This window comes from Mesoplodon densirostris, chromosome 18 (genome assembly GCF_025265405.1).
Source record: "Mesoplodon densirostris isolate mMesDen1 chromosome 18, mMesDen1 primary haplotype, whole genome shotgun sequence".
In the NCBI taxonomy this organism is placed as follows: Eukaryota; Metazoa; Chordata; class Mammalia; order Artiodactyla; family Ziphiidae; genus Mesoplodon; species Mesoplodon densirostris.
Window position 1 is genome coordinate 10639980 of NC_082678.1, and position 19858 is coordinate 10659837.

The window sequence follows — 19858 nt, forward strand, 5'->3', positions numbered from 1 at the left end:
AATTAAGAATTTGACACTCCCGATGAAAAAAGGCCAACAGGGCAGAAAGACAACAGGAAGGAATATTTAACAAACAAACTTTCCCTCAGCCCTTGAATAGCGCCCCTCCTAAATAATATCAGAGGTAGAAGGGGATCTTAGCAGCTGGACCAAATAGTCCAACACCTTCTTTTACAGATAAAGAAAATGAAGCATAGAGAGGGCAAGCGATTTGCTCAAGGGCACACAGCCAATTAGCGGTCAAATAAGTAGAGAATACAGTTCAGTGCCTTCCCTCACAATAGCACCCAAACGCCAATCATCACTTATTTACTTTGATAAAGGCATGCCAGCACTTCAGCACATATCCATTTTTATAGCTATTAGTCTTTATTAATGCATCTAATTAAAAGAAATAAAATTCCTTTGAAATGTCCTCTAATGCAGACTTTTCACAGATCCCATTGCAATACTAAGTGCTTTGCGCTCCATCCCAAGCCCCGGTGAGTGCGGTTAGAAGGTTTTCCTGCAGATCCTACCTCAAGCCATTGGTTAATAGGCATCCTTTGGTTTGTTAGGTGACCCTCCTCAGAGTGAGGACGTTCTGGAGTCATCTTAGTCCCATGAGGCTTGTTTGTCTAGGTCTTGCCTCCTTCTGCTCCTCTTGACTCTGCAAGAAAAAATCAAGGAATAAACCCCAAATTTCTTTCTCGTTATCTGATAACATTGCGCCAACGCCACTGTTTTACGTTTCTGGTTTTCCAGCTGCTTGTGTTTTTATTGTCTGAACTTAAAAATAATTTTAATGACAGATAGTCGTATTCTGGAAGATCAAGAGAAGGGTGGGTGTGAAGTCTAGAATTCAGTGTGTGTCTTGTCATTTTGTTCTAATAATTCAGTGCTTAACTCTGTGCTGGGCATTTGGTATGCAGGGGGCAGGAATAAAAAAAAAGATATGAGGGTCCCCATACTCAAAGAATTGTTAGTCTGGTGGAAACAAAATAAACAACTGGAAATTATAGGTGGGTTACCGATAATAAAATAACCCTTACCGCTGGCCCTGGTAACTTCGTAGAGCGAGCTGCATTAGTCTCTCCTTTCTGCCTGTCTGTGGCAGTCCCTCTTCCCTCATCACCCAGGGGGAGAGAGGGGCTAACATGGCTGGAACTAGGGTGAGGCAAGTGAGGCCTTGCCTTGGGCACACAATTTAAGGGGGTACCAAAAATCCAGCAGCCAAGATTTTATTTTATTTTATTTTATTTATTTTTAAATGATCTGTCATGACCATTAGTTTCTCTATGGTCATGACTTAAAAATTTTTTTTTATTTTTGGCTGCATTGGGTCTTCATTGCTGCGCATGGGCTTTCTCTGGTTGCGGTGAGCAGGGGCTACTCTTCGTTGTGGTGCGCAGGCTTCTCATTGCAGTGGCTTCTCTTGTTGCGGAGCACGGGCTCTAGGCGTGTGGGCTCCAGTAGTTGCAGTACGGGGGCTCAGTAGATGCAGCACGTGGGCCCCAGAGCATGCAGGCTTCAGTAGTTACGGCACATGGGCTCAGTAGTTGCGGCCTGCAGGCTCTAGGGAGCGCGGGCTTCAGTAGTTGTGGTACACGGGCTTAGTTGTTCCACGGCATGTGGTATCTTCCCGGACCAGGGATTGAACCCATGTCCCCTGTGTTGGCAGGCAGATTATTAACCACTGCCTGAAGTCCCAAGCAGTCAAGATTTTAAATAGTCCATTAAAATCCAAATTAATGCAAAAACACCCATGAACAAAATATCAGTATTTAAATAGAGGACAAGTACTACTGATTTTTCCTTTTTACCTCAGGCTCTAATATAGTTTGGCATGGCTTTTGGAAATAGCCAGAAATAATGCACAGTAAGTGTGTGTGTGTGTGTGTGTGTGTGTGTGTGTGTGTGAGTGAGAGAGAGAGAGAGAGAGAGAGAGATGAATCACAAAGCTGGAAGAAACCTTAGTACCCAAAATTTAGTCCAGTCAATTTTATAGGCAAGGAAACTGAGAAATTCAGTGTTTCACCTTTAGCGAATCACAGATATCTTTAAAAATACTAAAGCTCAGGGCTCTTAGCCACCAGTCCTGTGAATACTTACACAATAATGGTTTCCAAAGCAGAGGAAAACTCATCTCCCCCTCAAAGGAGGCGAGCTCAATAAATTGGTCAAATCAGAGCATTTTAATGGGCCACAGACATAGAGATAGAGCTTTAAAAATAGCTAAAGATCCCAGAGCACATGCATAGTCTCTCTTTGGATCCTGTGCCTATAAGGATTCCAGAAAAATAAGGCATGGCCTGGAGACCCAGTCACTATCTGATTTTGGATGGCAGTGCTTGCAGGGGGTTGAGGGGTAGAAGAGTCCTGGTGTCAGGCTCAATTGGTATCCCCGGGCCCTGGCTATGAGACCCGCCCGGTTTTGGCCATTGGGGCAGATACTCTTTTTCTCACGTACCCCTGCCTTCTTCTTTGGCTCTGTTCACAGGTGACTTTGCTGGCATGGCTTTTCCTCACATTGGCGTGGTTTGACCTGAGGTTTGGATTTGTGCTTTCATTCTGATTCAGCCAGAGGAAGCCCTATCAGTGACTCAAGCCAGTTCAGTGGAGTTTGACAATAGGGTTTGGGGCCAAAGTGCCAGCCAGAGTAAGTGTCCCTTTGCCTCACTTCATCCTCACTGAGTGTAGCTTCCCTTATGACCTTGTAGGAAGGACTGGACGGTGGAGGGAAATTTGGTTGTTCCAGACTGGTCCAGACTGGCCCAATTCTGGACCAGTCATACAGTCCTCAACCTACAAATAACTATCAGAATCCCACTTTGACAAGACTTAGAATACAGTCCAGGTACATGGTGATCATGAAAATTCCTAGTCCTCCTTGCTCCTTCCCCATCCAAGTCTCGGGGGACAAACTATCCTGTACATACAAGGGTTCTGAATACAGCAAGAGTTCTGAAAAACTGATCAACTTGTCCCTGGCTGCTTGGGACTTTCCTGGTTTTAGCACTGAACATCCCAAGTCCCAGGCAAACCGGCATAGTTGGTCAGCCTCAGTGACCAGCAGCCAGTGGTCACTAGGCCACACGGTGATCTCAAGAGTCATTAAAGAGGTAGAGCGTTTGACCTTTTCTCAAGAATAAGATGGAACCCCAAGTGAGTGGAGTAAAGGGGCAGCTGAACTTGCTTTTCAAGTTTGGGCATGGGAACTCTGGTAAAACCTGTCCTTCAGCCTCTGATAAGAATCACCTGCTTTTGGTCAGGGTCTGAGCTGAGGGCTGCACTTCCAAAGCAGTAAGAGTTTATTACTACCCTCATGGAACTTGGGCTGTGGGTCAGAGGTGTCCTGTGAGGATCCTTGAGTGATCGGCAGGCACTGATGCCAGCAATGCATTTGATCCCTATCACCATCAGAATCAGGGCAGAGGGAACGGAGGCAGGAGCTACAGGATCCAAATCTCCAAGGACAGGGTTTCCAGCATGATACACCCTCCTGTGAGGCCAACCACAGAGTATCTCCACAGGCACCAGGCTCATCCTGTCCTTGGGCAAGCCTCTCTCCAGGGGCAGGGCTGATGGAGGTGTGTGAGCCCCTCAACACCTGCAGTCCCACACCTGAATTTTTAAGAGGCAGCTGAGGACAGGAAGGCAAGAGAAGAAATGAAGGCGAAGCCATCAGTGATCATTTCCCCTTTGGTACACGTGTGTGTGCATATACACACTCTCTCTCCAGCCTGATCAAAGCATGGAGAACTCTTATGGGAGGAATCAGAAATGTGAACTCCCAAATGAAACCAGAAACGAGAGCAGAGTAAGTGTCTGAGTAGCAAAAGTGGTGTGGGCGCCCAGCAGCTCAGGCAGATTTCCAGTGTTCAGGGTCTCCCTGGGGCATGTTCACAGAGTCCGTTGACTCAGCGTATCTTAAAGGCACCACTTAACCTCCAGTGATAACTTCCATCACACTGGAATACACAAAGGCTGCAGAGGTTCCAAAGAGATCACATGCTACGGGAGGATCTCACAAGAGGGTGTGGTTATGGAATGAGTAGCAGGAAAGGATGGGTAAGATGTAGATAGAAAGATTGGGAGGTATAACAGATGAGGGGCGGACAAAGGCTCCGATCAGAGAGCTGGAAGAGGTTTAAAGAATGTGGGTTGAAGCAGGTAATAGTCTTGTCTACTCTTTTTTTTTTTTTAATTAGAGTATAGTTGACTCACAATGTTGTGTAAGTTTCTGCTGTACAGCAAAGTGAATCAGTTACACATATACATCTATCCATTCCTTTTAGATTCTTTTCCCATATAGGTCATTACAGAGTATTGAGTAGAGTTCCCTGTGCTATACTGTAGGTCCTTATTAGTTATCTATTTTATATATAATAGTGTGTGTATGTCAATCCCAATCTCCCAATTTATCCCTCTCTCCTCCCCTTTCCACCCTGGTAATCATGAGATTGTTTTCTACATCTGTGACTCTATTTCTGTTTTGTATATAAGTTCATTTGTACCATTTTTGTATTTTCCATGTATAAGTGATATCATATATCTTTCTCTGACTTCAGTCAGTATGACAATCTCTAGGTCCATCCATGTTGCTGCAAACAGCATTATTTTGTTCTATTTTATGGCTGAGTAATATTGCATTGTATATATGTACCACATCTTTTTTATTTAATTAAAATTAATTTATTTATTTTATTATTTATTTTTGGCTGCATTGGGTCTTCATTGCAGTGCGTGGGCTTTTTCTCTAGTTGCGGAGAGCGGGGGCTACTCTTTGTTGCGGTGCACGGGCTTCTTACTGCAGCGGCTTCTCTTGCTGTGGAGCACAGGCTCTAGGTGCGTGGGCTTCAGTAGTTGTGGCTCGTGGGCTCTAGAGCACAGGCTCAGTAGTTGCTTAGTTGCTCTGTGGCATGTGGGATCTTCCCGGACCAGGGCTTGAACCCATGTCCCCTGCATTGGCAGGTGGATTCTTAACCACTGCACCACCACAGAAGTCCTGTACCACATCTGCTTTATCCATTCCTCTCTCGATGGACATTTAGGTTGCTTCCATGTCCTGGCTATTGTAAAAAGTTGCAGTGAACATTGGGGAGTATGTATCTTTTTGAATTATGGTTTTCACTGGATATATGCCCAGGAGTGGGATTGCTAGATCATATGGCAGCTCTATTTTTAGTTTTTTAAGGAACCTCCATACTGTTCTCCATAGTGGCTGTACCAATTTACATTCCCACCAACAGTGTAGAAGGGTTCCCTTTTCTCCACACCCTCTCCAGCATTTATTGTTTGTAGATTTTTTTGATGATGGCCATTCTGACTGGTGTGAGGTGATACCTCGTTGTAGTTTGATTTGCATTTCTCTAATAATTAGTAATGTTGAACATCTTTTCATGTGCTTTTTGGCCATCTGTATGTCTTTTTTGGAGAAATGTCTATTTAGATCTTCTGCCCATTTTTTTGACTGGGTTGTTTGTTTTTTTGATATTGAGCTTCATGAGCTGTTTGTATATCTTGGAGATTAATTCCTTTTTGGTTGCTTCATTTGCAAATATTTTCTCCCATTCTGTGGGTTGTCTTTTCATTTTGTTTGTGGTTTCCTTTGCTGTGCAAAAGCTTTTGAGTTTAATTAGGCCCCATTTATTTTTGTTTTTATTCTCATTACACTAGGAGGTGGATCAAAAAAGATCTTGCTGTGATTTATGTCATAGAGTGTTCTGCCTATGTTCTCCTCTAAGAGTTTTATAGTACCCGGCCTTACATTTAAGTCTTTAATCCATTTTGAGTTTATTTTTGTGTATGGTGTTAGGTAGTGTTCTAATTTCATTCTTTTACATGTAGCTGTCCAGTTTTCCTAGCACCACTTATTGAAGAGACTGTCTTTTCTCCATTGGATATTCTTGCCTCCTTTGTCATAGATTAGATGACTACAGGTGCATGGGTTTATCTCTGGACATTCTATCCTGTTCCATTGATCTATATTTCTTTTTTTGTGCCAGTACCATACTGTTTTGACAACTGTAGCTTTGTAGTATGGTCTGAAGTCAGGGCGCCTGATTCCTTCACCTGCATTTTTCTTTCTCAAGATTGCTTTGGCTACTTGGGTCTTTTGTGTTTCTGTACAAATTGTAAAAATTTTTGTTCTAATTCTGAGAATAATGCTGTTGGTAATTTTTTTTTTTTTTTTTCTTTTTGCGGTATGCGGGCCTCTCACTGTTGTGGCCTCTCCCGTTGCGGAGCACAGGCTCCGGATGCGCAGGCCCAGCGGCCATGGCTCACGGGCCCAGCCGCTCCGCGGCATATGGGATCCTCCCAGACCGGGGCACGAACCCGTATCCCCTGCATCGGCAGGCGGACTCTTAACCACTGCGCCACCAGGGAGGCCCTGCTGTTGGTAATTTGATAGGGATTGCATTGAATCTGTAGATTGGTTTGGGTAGTATAGTCATTTTGATAATATTAGTTCTTCCAATCCAAGAACTGGTATATCTCTCCATCTGTTTGTGTCATCTTTGATTTCTTTCATCAGTATCTTATAGTTTTCTGAGTACAGGTCTTTTGCCTCCTTAGGTAGGTTTATTCCTAGGTATTTTATTCTTTTTGATGCAGTGGTAAATGGGATTATTTCCTTAATTTTTCCTTTTGATCCTTCATTGTTAGTGTATAGGAATGCAAGAGATTTCTGTGTATTAATTTTGTATCCTGCAACTTTACCAAATTCATTGATAAGCTCTAGTAGTTTTCTGATGGCATCTTTAGGATTATCTATGTATAGGAACATGTCATCTGCAAACAGTGACAGTTTTTCTTCTTCTTTTCCAATTTGGATTCCTTTTATTTCTTTTCCTTCTCTGATAGCTGTGGCTAGTACTTCCAAAATTATGTTGAATAAAAGTGGCGAGAGTGGACATCCTTGTCTTGTCTCTGATCTTAGAGGAAATGCTTTCAGTTTTCATCATTGAGAATGATGTTTGCTGTGGGTTTGTCATATATGCCTTTATTATGTTGAGGTATGTTCCCTCTATGCCCATTTTCCGGATAGTTTTTATCATAAATGGGTGTTGAACTTTGTCAAAAGGTTTTTTCTGCATCTGTTGAGATGATCATATGGTTTTTATTCTTCAGTTTGTTAATGTGTTTTATCACATTGATTGATTTGCAAATAATGAAGAATCCTTGCATCCCTGGGATAAATCCCACTTGATCACAGTGTATGATCCTTTTAATGTGTTGTTGGATTCAGTTTGCTAGTATTTTGTTGAGGATTTTTGTATCTGTGTTCATCAGTGATATTGGCCTGTAATTTTATTTTTTTGTGGTATCTTTGTCTGGTTTTGGTATCAGGGTGATAGTGGCCTCATAAAATGAGCTTGGGAGTGTTCCTTCCTCTGCAATTTTTTTGGAAGGGTTTCAGAAAGATAGGTGTTAACTCTTCTCTAAATGTTTGATAGAATTCACCTGTGAAGTCATCTGGTACTGCACTTTTGTTTGTTGGAAGATTTTTAATAACAGTTTAAATTTCAGTACTTGTGATTGGTCTGTTTCTATTTTCTATTCCTGGCTCAGTCTTGGAATGTTGTACCTTTCTAAGAATTTGTTCATTTCTTCTAGGTTATCCATTTTATTGGCATATAGTGCTTATATTAGTCTCTTATGATCCTTTGTATTTCTGTGGTGTGCATTGTAACTTCTTTTTCATTTGTAAATGTGTTTTTCTTTTCTTTTCTTGGCTGCATTGGGTATTCATTGTTGCGTGCAGGCTTTTACTAGTTGCAGCAAGTGGGGGCTACTCTTCGTTGTAGTGCGTGGGCTTCTCCTTGGGTGGATTCTCTTGTTGTAGAGCACGGGCCCTAGGCACGCAGGCTTCAGTAGTTGCAGCACACAGGCTCAGTAGTTGTGGCTTGCAGGCTCTAGAGCACAGGCTCAGTAGTTGTGGCTCATGGGCTGAGTTGCTCCGTGGCATGCAGGATCTTCCTGGACCAGGGATTGAACCCCTGTTCCCTGCATGGGCAGGTGGATTTTTAACCACTACAGCACCAGGGAAGCCCCTTCATTTCTAATTTTATTGATTTGAGCCATCACCCTCGCCCTCTTTTTCTTGATGAGTCTGGCTAAAGGTTTATCAATTTTGTCTATCTTTTCAAAGGAAAAAAAACTGTATAAAACAGTTTTTAAAATACCAATATACAATCCTTTAATGTACTTTTCTTAGAAATGGACAGATAGTACAGGCAAAAAAAAGGGGGTGGTGGAGGGAGACAGCAAAAAAGAAAAAGATTTAAATAATTTACAAGCTGATTTTAATAGATTACATAAAACTTTATACCAAACCAACAATATGCGTTATTTTCAAATGTGGTAGAACATTTTCCATGATCCCCTCCCCCAAAAAATCATTCTAAAGATTTTCAAAGAAACAGCTTTTAGTTTCATTGATTTTTGCTATTGTTTTCTTTGTCTCTGTTTCATTTATTTCTGCTCTGATCTTTATGATTTCTTTCCTTCTACTAACTTTGGGTTTTGTTTGTTCTTCTTTCTCTAATTGCTTTAGGTGTAAAGTTATGTTGTTTGAGATTTTTCTTGTTTCCTGAGGTAAGACTGTATTGCTATATACTTCCCTCTCAGAACTGTTTTTGCTGCATCTCATAGGTTTTGGATCATCGTATTTTTGTTGTCATTTGTCTCTAGGTATTTTTTTTTCTCTTTGATTTCTTCAGTGATCCACTGGTTGTTTAGTAACATCGTTTAGCCTCCATGTTTTGTGTTTTTTACAGTTTTTTTTCCTATAATTTATTTCTAATCTCATAGCATTGTGGTCAGAACAGAAAGATGCTTGATATGATTTCAATTTTTAAAATTTACCAAGGCTTGATATGTGGCCCAAGATGTGATCTGTCCTGTAGAATGTTCCATGTGCACTTGAGAAGAAAGTATATTCTGCTGCTTTCAGATGGAGTGTCCTATAAATATCAGTTAAATATATCTGGTCTCATGTGTCATTTAAGGCTTGTGTTTCCTTAATAGTTTTCTGTCTGGATGATCTGTTCATTGGTGTAAGTGGGGTGTTAAAGTCCCTCACTATTATTGTGTTACTATTTCCCCTTTTATGGCTGTTAGCATTTGGCTTATATATTGAGGTGTTCCTATGTTGGGTGCATATATATTTACAATTGTTATATCTTCTTGGATTGATCCCTTGATCATTATGCAGTGTCCTTCCATGTCTCTTGTAACAGTCTTTATTTTTTTTATTTATTTATTTTTTTTTGTGGTATGCGGGCCTCTCACTGTTGTGGCCTCCCCCGTTGCGGAGCACAGGCTCCGGACGCGCAGGCTCCGGACGCGCAGGCTCAGTGGCCATGGCTCACGGGCCCAGCCGCTCCGCGGCATATGGGATCCTCCCAGACCGGGGCACGAACCCGTATCCCCTGCATCGGCAGGCGGACTCTCAACCACTTGCGCCACCAGGGAGGCCCAACAGTCTTTATTTTAAAGTCTATTTTTTCTGATATAAGTATTGCTACTCCAGCTTTCTTTTGATTTCCATTTGCATGTAATATCTTTTTCCACTTGCAGTCTGTATGTGTCTGTACAGGTCTTGTTTTTGTATCTATTCAGCTAGTCTATGTCTTTTGGTTGGTGCATTTAATCTATTTACATTTAGGTAATTATCAATATATATGTTCCTATTGACATTTTCTTAATTGTTTTAGGTTTTTGTAGCTCTTTTTTCTTCCCTTCCTCTTTTGTTCTCTTGTGGATTGATGACCATCTTTAGTGTTGTGTTTGGGTTGCTTTCTCTTTTTTGTTTGCATACTATTGTAGTTTTTTGGTTTGCATTTCCCATGAGGTTTTTGATAACAGTAGTCTGTATATATACAATGTTGTTTTAAGTTGCTGGTTTCTTAATTTCAAATGCAATTCCCATTTCCTGCGTTTGTACTCTCCTCACAGTTGCTGGTTTTGATATCATATTTGTGTGTGGGTGATTTCCTACTATTACTTTATGTTTGCCTTTACTGGTGAGCTTTCCCATTTGTGATTTTCTTGTTTCTAGTTGTGGCCTCCCCTCCACTGCCCCCCAACCCTGAGAAGTTCCTTTAGCATTTGTTGTAAGGCTGGTTTGGTGGTGCTGAATTCTTTTAGCTTTTGCTTGTCTGTAAAGCTTTTGATTTCTCTGCTGAATCTGAATGAGAGCCTTGCTGGGTAGAGTAGCATAGACATAGTCTTGTCTTATAGTCACTGGTGTATATGTCTAATTTATAGACATAAATTAGGGGATTTATGTCTATAGGGGATTGTGCCTAATTCCCCTTCCACTCACTTCCTCCACTTTCAAATGACAAGATCCATAAAGACAGGGCTGTGTTTTATTCGACTTTGTAACAACATAAGTGCTTAAAACAGTGCTTTTAACATCATAGGTGTTCAGGAAACATTTCTGATAAAGTTGAAGTGGAATTGAAACAATGATTTATTAAAGTTTAGGGCATACACCTTGGGACAAGGAATTGATGCCATATATGTAAAGATAAACCTAGTGAAGTAAACTGATGTTCACATCAGTTGTAGCATCAGTGTGCCCCAAATACAATTATGGATTATGTTTATTGTATGTATAAGCCAAGTTATTAAAGCTTTAAAACTGAAGCATGAAAAGTACATGGACTTCATCAAGATCATACACATCCTTTCAATGAATACAACTTTCTCTCTTTACAATTAGTCTGTAAAATCAGAATATAAATCATGTAAATCAGAATGACCAACGTGGGTAAATTAGAAGGGCTTTGTATTTGCAGTACTACACAGGCTGGTTCTACATTAGGGACAGCTGATCCCCCCATCCCCGCCCTGGGAGAATGAAGGGTTTATTATTACTTGCAGCAAATAAGGAGAACACTGGGGTTGTTTCCCAAAGAAGTATCTCTCCAAACAACAAAATTAGGGGACTCTTAAGCTGTGGGTACATGCATGTCCATGAAGAGGCTCGGACAGTAGGTAGAGTCTAAGCATTAGTTGATTGATTGAAGGGGACGGGCTGACCTTTAGCACCAGGGACCTGCTGGCTGAAACATTTGTTGATGACATTTCTTCACTCCTCAGTTAACGCTTACCTTTCTTTTTACTTTGGTTCCTATTATTGTACTTCATCCCCCACCTTCTGTTCTTCTTTCTTTTCCTTTCTGTCTTCCTGTATTAAAGGGACTAATTACCCACATCCCAGTCCCTTCTAGGGGCCTCTGTCCCTGCACACAGCCCTGCCTGTCCTTTCCCTGCCACTTCACTCCCCCACCAAAATTGCTGCTGGTTCCCGCTCTCCCCGAGGCCCGATTGCTCAGCTTTTCCTCGGGGTCCATGAGATGATATAACCATTGCCCTCTTGTCTAAGTAGGTTTCTGTTCTTACATCCAAAGGTGTATCTCAAGCCCCTACCCCTTCCTTCCTCTGTTGTAGGTACACCTGCCAGTGGTGCCTGGAGGAGTTGCTCAGCCTCCCTCGTGTCAGCTGGGATGTAAAAGGGAGACCACCTGGCCTGCATGCTCAGAAGCATCAGAATATTCAGAAATGGGCAGACGGTTGGTTGAATTTTCTACCTTTTGGGGAACGTTTCAGTACCTTGTGGACAAGGCTCTTGGACTCCCTTTAAGCACCTTGTTAAGACCACTGAATGAATTTTGTTGTGCAAAACAAGAAGTAGTCACATGGATACTGCCACTGAGCCCTGCCTAGGTGGTAGGCTTAGCTGGATATAGGTGGTTAGGGATTTAACTTTTTTTTTAAGAATGAAAAACATTTAAAATTGGGAAAGAAAGTGGACTTTATCTCCTTAAATGGAATGACTGTAGAACAGCAAAACCTTTTTCTATCTCCAGAAGGGAATTGTGGCAGGAGAATATGAGCTTTATGGGGAATTACTGGTATTATCAAAGGCTTTTCAAAATAGACTTGAAATGAATAGTTGTGTGCCTGTTTTATTACTGCCTTGCGAGTTTACATTTTGTTTTTGTACAGTATTTTTCTCCCCCTTATGAGATGGTTGCTAGGGCTTGTGAGCAAATAACGTTTATTGTGTTGAATTTGGGACTGAACATAATTATCTTACAATTTGGGTTCATAGTGCCATTTTTGACAGTTATATTATGAGCTTTTTGAGGAAAATTGAGCCCACATGCTGTAAGCTGCTTCCTATTCAGCTGCCCTTTAAGTTTTGGTGTCTCGGCTCTCCCTGCCCCCACTCCTCTGCCGCCAGGCAGCCTCGGGACCAAATGCTGCTGGAGGAAAACCAGACAATCCAGTGTGGGTACTGCCAAGCTCCAGCACCGTCTCCTCTGAAAAGCCCCTTGTCCTCTGTGTGTTTTTCCAGATGACTCCGTGGACATGCATCTCTAGGGATGCTGCAGTTGGCTATCACGACAGGCATCCTGCCTTTTTCCTACCAGGAAAGTCGTGAGTAAATAGAAGTTTTGTAAATCAAGTCAATGCTCCTAGCAACCTCCATGACCATTTCAGAGATACTTCATCTTCATTTCTGGCCGGTCTTTCGCTGGCAGCACTTCTTACCTAATCTGTCCCATAGCATTTCTGTAAAGGAAGGCAATGAGTGGTAAACAAACTCTTAAATGCACCAGTGGAGCACCCTGCTTACAGAAATCCTTCTTTTAAATAAGTCTTTTTTTTTTTTCCTGTTCCTTCCTATTGCCCTAGCAGAAATTTGGGTTCACCTAGAAGCAGACCTTGAGATAAGGGTTTAAGTGCAAAGGGTTTATTAGGGAGTTCATGCCAGGAAACACCAGTAGGAGAGGGAATTGATAGTGGGAAGGGAAGGAAAATCAACACAAGGTGTGTCATGGAGCAGGTTACTACTTAGGCAAGGGACGCTCAGTCCTGCGGGGGATCTCTAGGAAACGGTGGAAAGACACACCTCAGATTTGTGCCACCTGAGGGCGAAGAACCTGGGGTGTTTATATACTGGCTCCCTCAGTCATTGTTGGAGGGCTGCTTCTGGGGAGCGGGTGGGTCATAATATCCTAGCGCTCTACCTTCTACTTGGGGAGGGGCTATGGAAATCCAAGAAAGCTCTTGGATGGTAAATGCTGGCAGTTGGAAGCCAAGCCAAATGTAAGTGGCTGAAACGTAAATGGCTGTGGGCAGGACACCAGCACATCTGCTACACTTAGCTTCTCCGACTACGTGTGAGGAGGTAGCTTCTCCATTGCTCCTGAGTGTCACTGCAACAACTCTTTTTTTTTTTTTTTTTTTTTGTGGTACGTGGGCCTCTCACTGTTGTGGCCTCTCCCGTTGCAGAGCACAGGCTCCAGACGCGCAGGCTCAGCGGCCATGGCTCACGGGCCCAGCCGCTCCACGGCACGTGGGATCTTCCCAGACCGAGGCACGAACCCGTGTCCCCTGCATCAGCAGGAGGACTCTCAACCACTGCACCACCAGGGAAGCCCAACAACTCTTCTTTATTGGTAAGTGTCTTCTAGATGCATTTTCTGCAAATCAAAGAAGGTTCTGAGAGACTTATTATTAGGAAAGTGAAGTATTTCCTTCAAAATATTTTCTTTATACAGAAATACTAGGAAATGGAACCAGTGGCCACAACCAATAGATTAGTATCAAGCCTTTTCAAAATGCTCCCATCCATCATTTTCAGTGGATGGAGGATATAGAAGCAAATACGTACAGCCTTTATGCTCAAGATTGTTTTTATTCCACCATCATCAGTGGACTTCCATGATTAGCAAAGGCTAATCTTAGATGCTTTGGGAAAGTGCCTGTATATCCTTTGTTACCTCATGGACCATGGTGTGGCAGGCAGACCACTTGTAACTTGCCCAAGAGGGCAGGGGTCAAACAGAGGTATGGGATGCTGTCCTTTATTCATAGGTACCAGCTCCAAACACTGACAACTGAAAAGAGTGATTAAATCCAGGCATCCTAACTCCCACATCTTGGAGGCCCTGGACCCTCGTGTTCCTGGTGACTCCTGCTACTGTCTTTATTCCTAATGGCACTCTGGCAGCTGAACCAATCATGCCCTGGTTGGTTTCCTACTGTTTTGAGGGTTGATGAGTCTAAGTTCCTAACATAGCATCAGATGGGGATCTTGGTGCTGAGGAGAATTAAGCTCATGGAGTCTCTGTTGCACACAGATGCCACAAAAGAGTGGAGCTGAACTTCCCTTGAGAGGCATATTGATGGACTACCATCTTGGTAAAATGGAATCCAGCTCAGTTTTGTATCAGACCTAAGTGGCAGCCTGTATCTGTATCAGATCCATGGACTTTTTCTACTCTGACTCCTAATTCTAGGCCCTGATATGTAATTTGTGAGGTTTCAGAGCTAGAAAAAACTTTAAAGATCATCCAGCCAACCTGTCTATTTTGCTGATAAGGATCCTACATTCCAGAATGGTTAAGTCACTGACCCAGAGTCAAACAGGGAGTCAAGAGCTGGGCTGAGGGGAGAGAGAGCCAGTCTTTCTCACTTCCCATGAAGTTAGTTAATAAAGCAGCAGAATTTCTCACAGGATTCAGGAGAAGTAAATGTTTGGTGCCACAAAGTTTTTTGAATACCTGCTCAAGATAGTGCAAGGCTCTGTGGGGATCTGAAGAACGAGACCCTGTGCCCTCATGGCTCTTACACTGTCTGCTTGAGCTCTTTGCTTCCCAGCTCTCTTCCCCTGTTGCCACTCCCAATTCATCCTCCATCCTGTTTTCACTTCTTTTGTTTGTTTTTGGTGCCAAAACCTAGGAACTATTTTCTCTTTTCTCTTTTTTTTTTTTTTTGCGGTATGCGGGCCTCTCACTGTTGTGGCCTCTCCCGTTGCAGAGCACAGGCTCCGGATGCGCAGGCTCAGCGGCCATGGCTCACGGGCCCAGCCGCTCCGTGGCATATGGGATCCTCCTGGACCGGGGCACGAACCCATATCCCCTGCATCGGCAGGCGGACTCTCAACCACTGCGCCACCAGGGAGGCCCTATTTTCTCTTTTCTTACAGCTTATGTCCCTCATTCCAACTCCCTGATTCCCTTCCTCCACCATTTGTCTGTTCCCACTCTACCAGGTTCTCTTTCTCTTCTCTGACACTATATTTCTTTTCCTCATATTTATCTATCACCTCCCTTAAGCTGCCCCTTCCTAGGCCCCTGTGCTCTTCCCTCTGCCACCTTGGATCCTGGAAGCATACTTGGTTATTGTGGTCAGCAGCCTCTGCAATGGCCAATGGCCCCCACCTACTGGTCTCCATGCCCTCGTGGAATCCCTTCCCTTTTGGTACAGAATGGACCTTGTAAGTCAATTCTAATGAATAAAATATGACCAAAATGATGGGACATCACTTCTAAGCTTAGGTTAAAAAAGGCTGTGGCTTCCACCTTAGGTGCTCTTTGACTATAAGGAAGCTGGCTGCCATGCTGTAAACTGACCTACTGAGAGGCCCATGTAACAAGGAACTGAAATCTCCAGCCAACAGCCAGCAAGTACCTGAGGTCTGCTAACCACCACGTGAGTAATCCTCCCCCCGTGGAGCCTGGAAACAACTGCAGCCCCTCCGATATCTTGACTGTAGCCGGTGAGAGACCCCAAGTCTGAGGCACCCAGCTAAGATGCTCCTGGATTCCTGAACCACACAAACTGTAAGATAACTTTTTTTTTTCCATTGAAGTAGGTGATTTACAATATTGTGTTAGTTTCAGGTGTACCGCAAAGTGATTCAGTTATACATATATTTTTTTTCAGATTCTTTTCCCTTACAGGTTATTACAAAATATTGAGTGTAGCTCCCTGTGCTATAGAGTAGGTCCTTATTGGTTATTCTATATATAGTAGTGAAATGTTTGTGTTGTTTTCAGCTGCTAAGTTTGGGGGGTAATTTGTTATGCAGCAATATTAAAAATGCAGAGTTGTCCTTTACAGACCCCCACTTAGAAATGTTTGTCTTCTATGACCTTGAGCAAATCTCTGCTACTGTTTGGGCTTCAGTCTCCTCATCTGGGAGGCTTTGGGCTTACAGTCTAGTGTCTCAAGTCTCCTGTCCGTGAAGATGTAGCCTGTGAGGTTACAACAAGGCCCATCTCTTCTACTGTTTGGTGTATGAAGCCCGGTTAAACCCGCACATCTTTGTATGTTAAGCTCCACGTCTTTAAATTTGCCTCACGTTTTTCACTCCTATTATCTGAAGTCTGTTTCTAATTTCTGACAGAATTGCAGTGGCCCATTGTGTGCCTCGCTCTGCATGACATGCCAATTTCATTTTGGAGTCACAGCTATTGTCTTTTTCTCCACTAATCTCGTTTTGCAAAATTCCAATAGAACCTGTGAACAGAGAGAGTTGCCCTTGTGCTTGATCTGGGCGCTGTGTGGCCCCCAAACAGGGGTGGATGATAGACAGCCTGACTGCCACCCGAGGCATCTTTTCTTGCTTAAAAATTTGTTCTCCAGATTGCAGACTCCCTTCCAACGCTAGCAAAGACTGGAACATATTAAATAAGAGCAGAGCTGAAATTGGATGGAATGTCTCAGCCACTTAGATTCAGACCTCTCTTTAGGGGGAGCACGTGGGGAAGAGGCAGGGAAGTGCCCACGTGGATAATGTGGAGGAAGACAGCTTCCATCCCTTTCTTATACCATTCAAGCCTTACACAGGAGTAACATTTTTTCTTAAGCAGGGCCTATAACCCAGGATCCATCACTTATATATGGTGTCCATGGCAACCAGGCAATGGTATGGGATCCCTTCTCACTGGGGAATTCCTTTTATGGCTCATTTCCGAAACCAGCATGGCCAGTACAGGAGTCTGCAGTTTCCCAGTTGCTTAGCAACCAGCTCCTATGCTCTAGTCACTAGGAAAAGCAGACAGTTAAAAAAAAAAAAGTGTAGTCAGAATCATATGTTACATTCTTTCTACTTTGTCTCTTTAGAATAAAATAGTGTGTGATAAGGATGCGGGAAAGGGCAACCGCTCCCTGTTGTTAATGCCTTCACTGCTCCTGGCGGGCTTGCAGGCAGAGAGAGGGAGGAAAATGTTAGCATGCTTTCGGCTGGAAATTAAGCAGCGCGAGCCATCTGCACGTTGAAAGCTCTACATTTTTCACGTCTTGTGGGGGCATCAAGTAAGTGCAGGCCAGCAATCTGTGTGCTGCATTCCCTCCCCAAAACCAGAAAAGCCAGGCTCCACCCACAGGTGTCACTGGACCACTTCTCCTTGGCTGACATTCCTGGGAGGAGTGAATTGGTTTGTTGGGTTTTTGGTAGAAAGGCAAGGAGACCATGTAGCCCCCTTGAGTTACAGCTGTGGTTTTCAACCAGGGATGATTTTGCCCCCAGGTGACATTTGGCAAGGTCTGCAGACATTTGGGGTTGTCATAGTGGTGGGGGAGGGGGATGTTATTGATAACTAGGGGGCAGAGACCAGGGATGTTGCTAACCATCCTACGATGTTTAGGCAAAGGACAGCCCCCAACACCAAAGAAGTATCCTGCCCACAGTGCCAGTATGCTGAGGTTGAGAAACCCTGCGTTAGAGAATCTGAAGAACCATCTGTCTTGTTAAAAACAAGCACTATAGCCGACTAGGAAAAATGTTGACAAGGTAAAGGGTGGGACTGACGAAAATCCATTCAACAGACAATCGGAATTTCTGTATGCACAGAACCAGCAATGACATAGCAAGTGTCAAAATGTCTGCAGACCTTGCCAAATGTCACCTGGGGGACAAAAATCATCCCTGGTTGAAAACCACAGCTGTAACTCAAGGGGGCTACATGGTCTCCTTGCCTTTCTACCCAAAACCCAACAAACCAATTCACTCCTCCCAGGAATGTCAGCCAAGGAGAAGTGGTCCAGTGACACCTGTGGGTGGAGTCTGGCTTTTCTGGTTTGGGGGAGGGAATGCAGCACACAGAGATCCCCCCCTGGGGTCTGTGGCAATGGAGGGAACCTCTGAGGTTGCCTCCTTATAGGAAGGAAAGCAGAGATGGAAGGCTGCGGCTTTGGCATTAGACACATTTGGTTTCACATAATGAACCCATTGACTATGCACCACGGCTCTTAGGTCTTTTACATAGTCTGACTAAGACTCAGTCTTCTCATCACCAAAATGGAAATTAAAATGGGTTCTGTGAGAACTACATGTCAGAGCACATGAAACACCTGAGCCCTATCCAGCTCCTATTCCCCTTCATGTCTCAGCCCCAGGACCCCACTTGTTCCCTCTTTCCTGCTGGCTACTTTGAACTTTTGAAGAATATGAACAAATGTGCTGATCCTATAATGACTGAGGTCATTTTATTTAGTAATGAGCGAAGGACAAAAGCATCATTTTGGGGGATTGTTGGCTGGTCGTCTTACACTAACTTTAGGCGTGAAGCACAGGAAAGCATAAATGGATGAGAGGAAATGGATGAGATGAGAGACAGTATTAAGAGTGTTCCAGCTCCTCCATTTTACTGGCTGTGCGGCCTTGAATAGTTATGGAACCTATCTGAGCAATTTCTTATCTATGAAATAGGGATAATTATTACCTCTTGCATTCTTGTAAGGATTAAAGATCCTGTATATAAAGTGCCTAGCTGGTGCCCAATATAAGGTAGGCACCTGATAATAGGGCAATATCCACCTTCATGTAGGCAACTTACCTTTTTTTTTTTTTTAAAGTAAGATTGGCACGTGTAAGTCTTACCCAGGATCTTCTCCACTGATGCTGTGAGGCTAAGGCTGTGTGTTAGGAAGACACAGTTGGCCTCTCTATTTCATCTACAACAATCAGATTTCACTCAGTCATCTATGATAGTTCCAGCGGCCACAACATTAGGTAAGCAGTTTGGAAGCTATTTCTATTTTCAGCCTATGCTACCTCTTTGGGGGAGGGGGTAATGAATGCCATACATTCAGTAACCTTTTTTTTTTTTTTTTTCGGTATGCGGGCCTCTCACTGTTGTGGCCTCCCCCGTTGCGGAGCACAGGCTCCGGACGCGCAGGCTCCGGATGCACAGGCCCAGCGGCCATGGCCCACGGGCCAAGCCGCTCCGCGGCATATGGGATCCTCCCAGACCGGGGCACGAACCCGTATCCCCTGCATCGGCAGGTGGACTCTCAACCACTTGCGCCACCAGGGAGGCCCAGTAACCATTTTTTACTTGCTTGAAATCTTGAGACTGTCTCAGGATACTTCCTAGTTCTAATAAGTGGGGTTTGGTCTATGTTCATAATTTTCTAGACTGTAGCACATCCCCTGTCACCCTGGCCTCAACAGAAGCCTGACCAGTTTGGACCACTTCAAATGCCTTGTCACCTCCATCATTTCTTTCTTATAATGCATCACCCGGAGCTATACATTCCCTATAAAGGTAATCTTTTCTCTGTGTTTTTGTTCCTCATTCTTCCTAATAATTTTGCAAAACTGGTAGGACTTTGGGGGCCAGAGTCTTTGCTGCATACTCTTGCAATGAACCCCAAGTCCTTTTTCTGGGTCACAACAGCTGGTTTGTAGTGGGCAGCGTCTCACCTTCTACAGTTTGTACTTTTCCTCCCTGTCATGCCCTTATTCTCAGTAGAATTTATCTGCCAAGGTTTTGCCCACTCACCCAGCCTCATTTGATCTCACCCCCGTTGGCTTCTTGTTCAACACCCAGAAGAGCCGGATGAGCTCTAAACACTTAGAGATTTCACTGCCCTTCTAGATTGTCGGGTGATCCCACCTAATTTTGACTCAAGCCTCTCAGGATTGCAGCTCTAATGTGTCACTGCTAGCATTTTTCTCTTCCACAGGGGATAATTAAATGATACATTTAGAGGTTGCTTGCTCGTCCCTCGCAAGCAGAAGGATGGCATCTCACCTGGAAGCCGTGACAACCAGCAAAGG

At 43.6% G+C, this 19858-nt stretch overlaps 1 long non-coding RNA gene across 1 annotated transcript in view; it reads right to left on the bottom strand.

Annotated features, from left to right (window-relative positions):
* Positions 1 to 474: 474 nt before the first annotated feature.
* LOC132478916 (uncharacterized) overlaps positions 475 to 19858 on the bottom strand; it is a 108213-nt gene continuing 88829 nt past the window's right edge. The window contains exon 4 of the long non-coding RNA XR_009530423.1: positions 475 to 649. This is a non-coding gene — a long non-coding RNA (uncharacterized LOC132478916). The remainder of the gene's footprint in view (positions 650 to 19858) is intronic.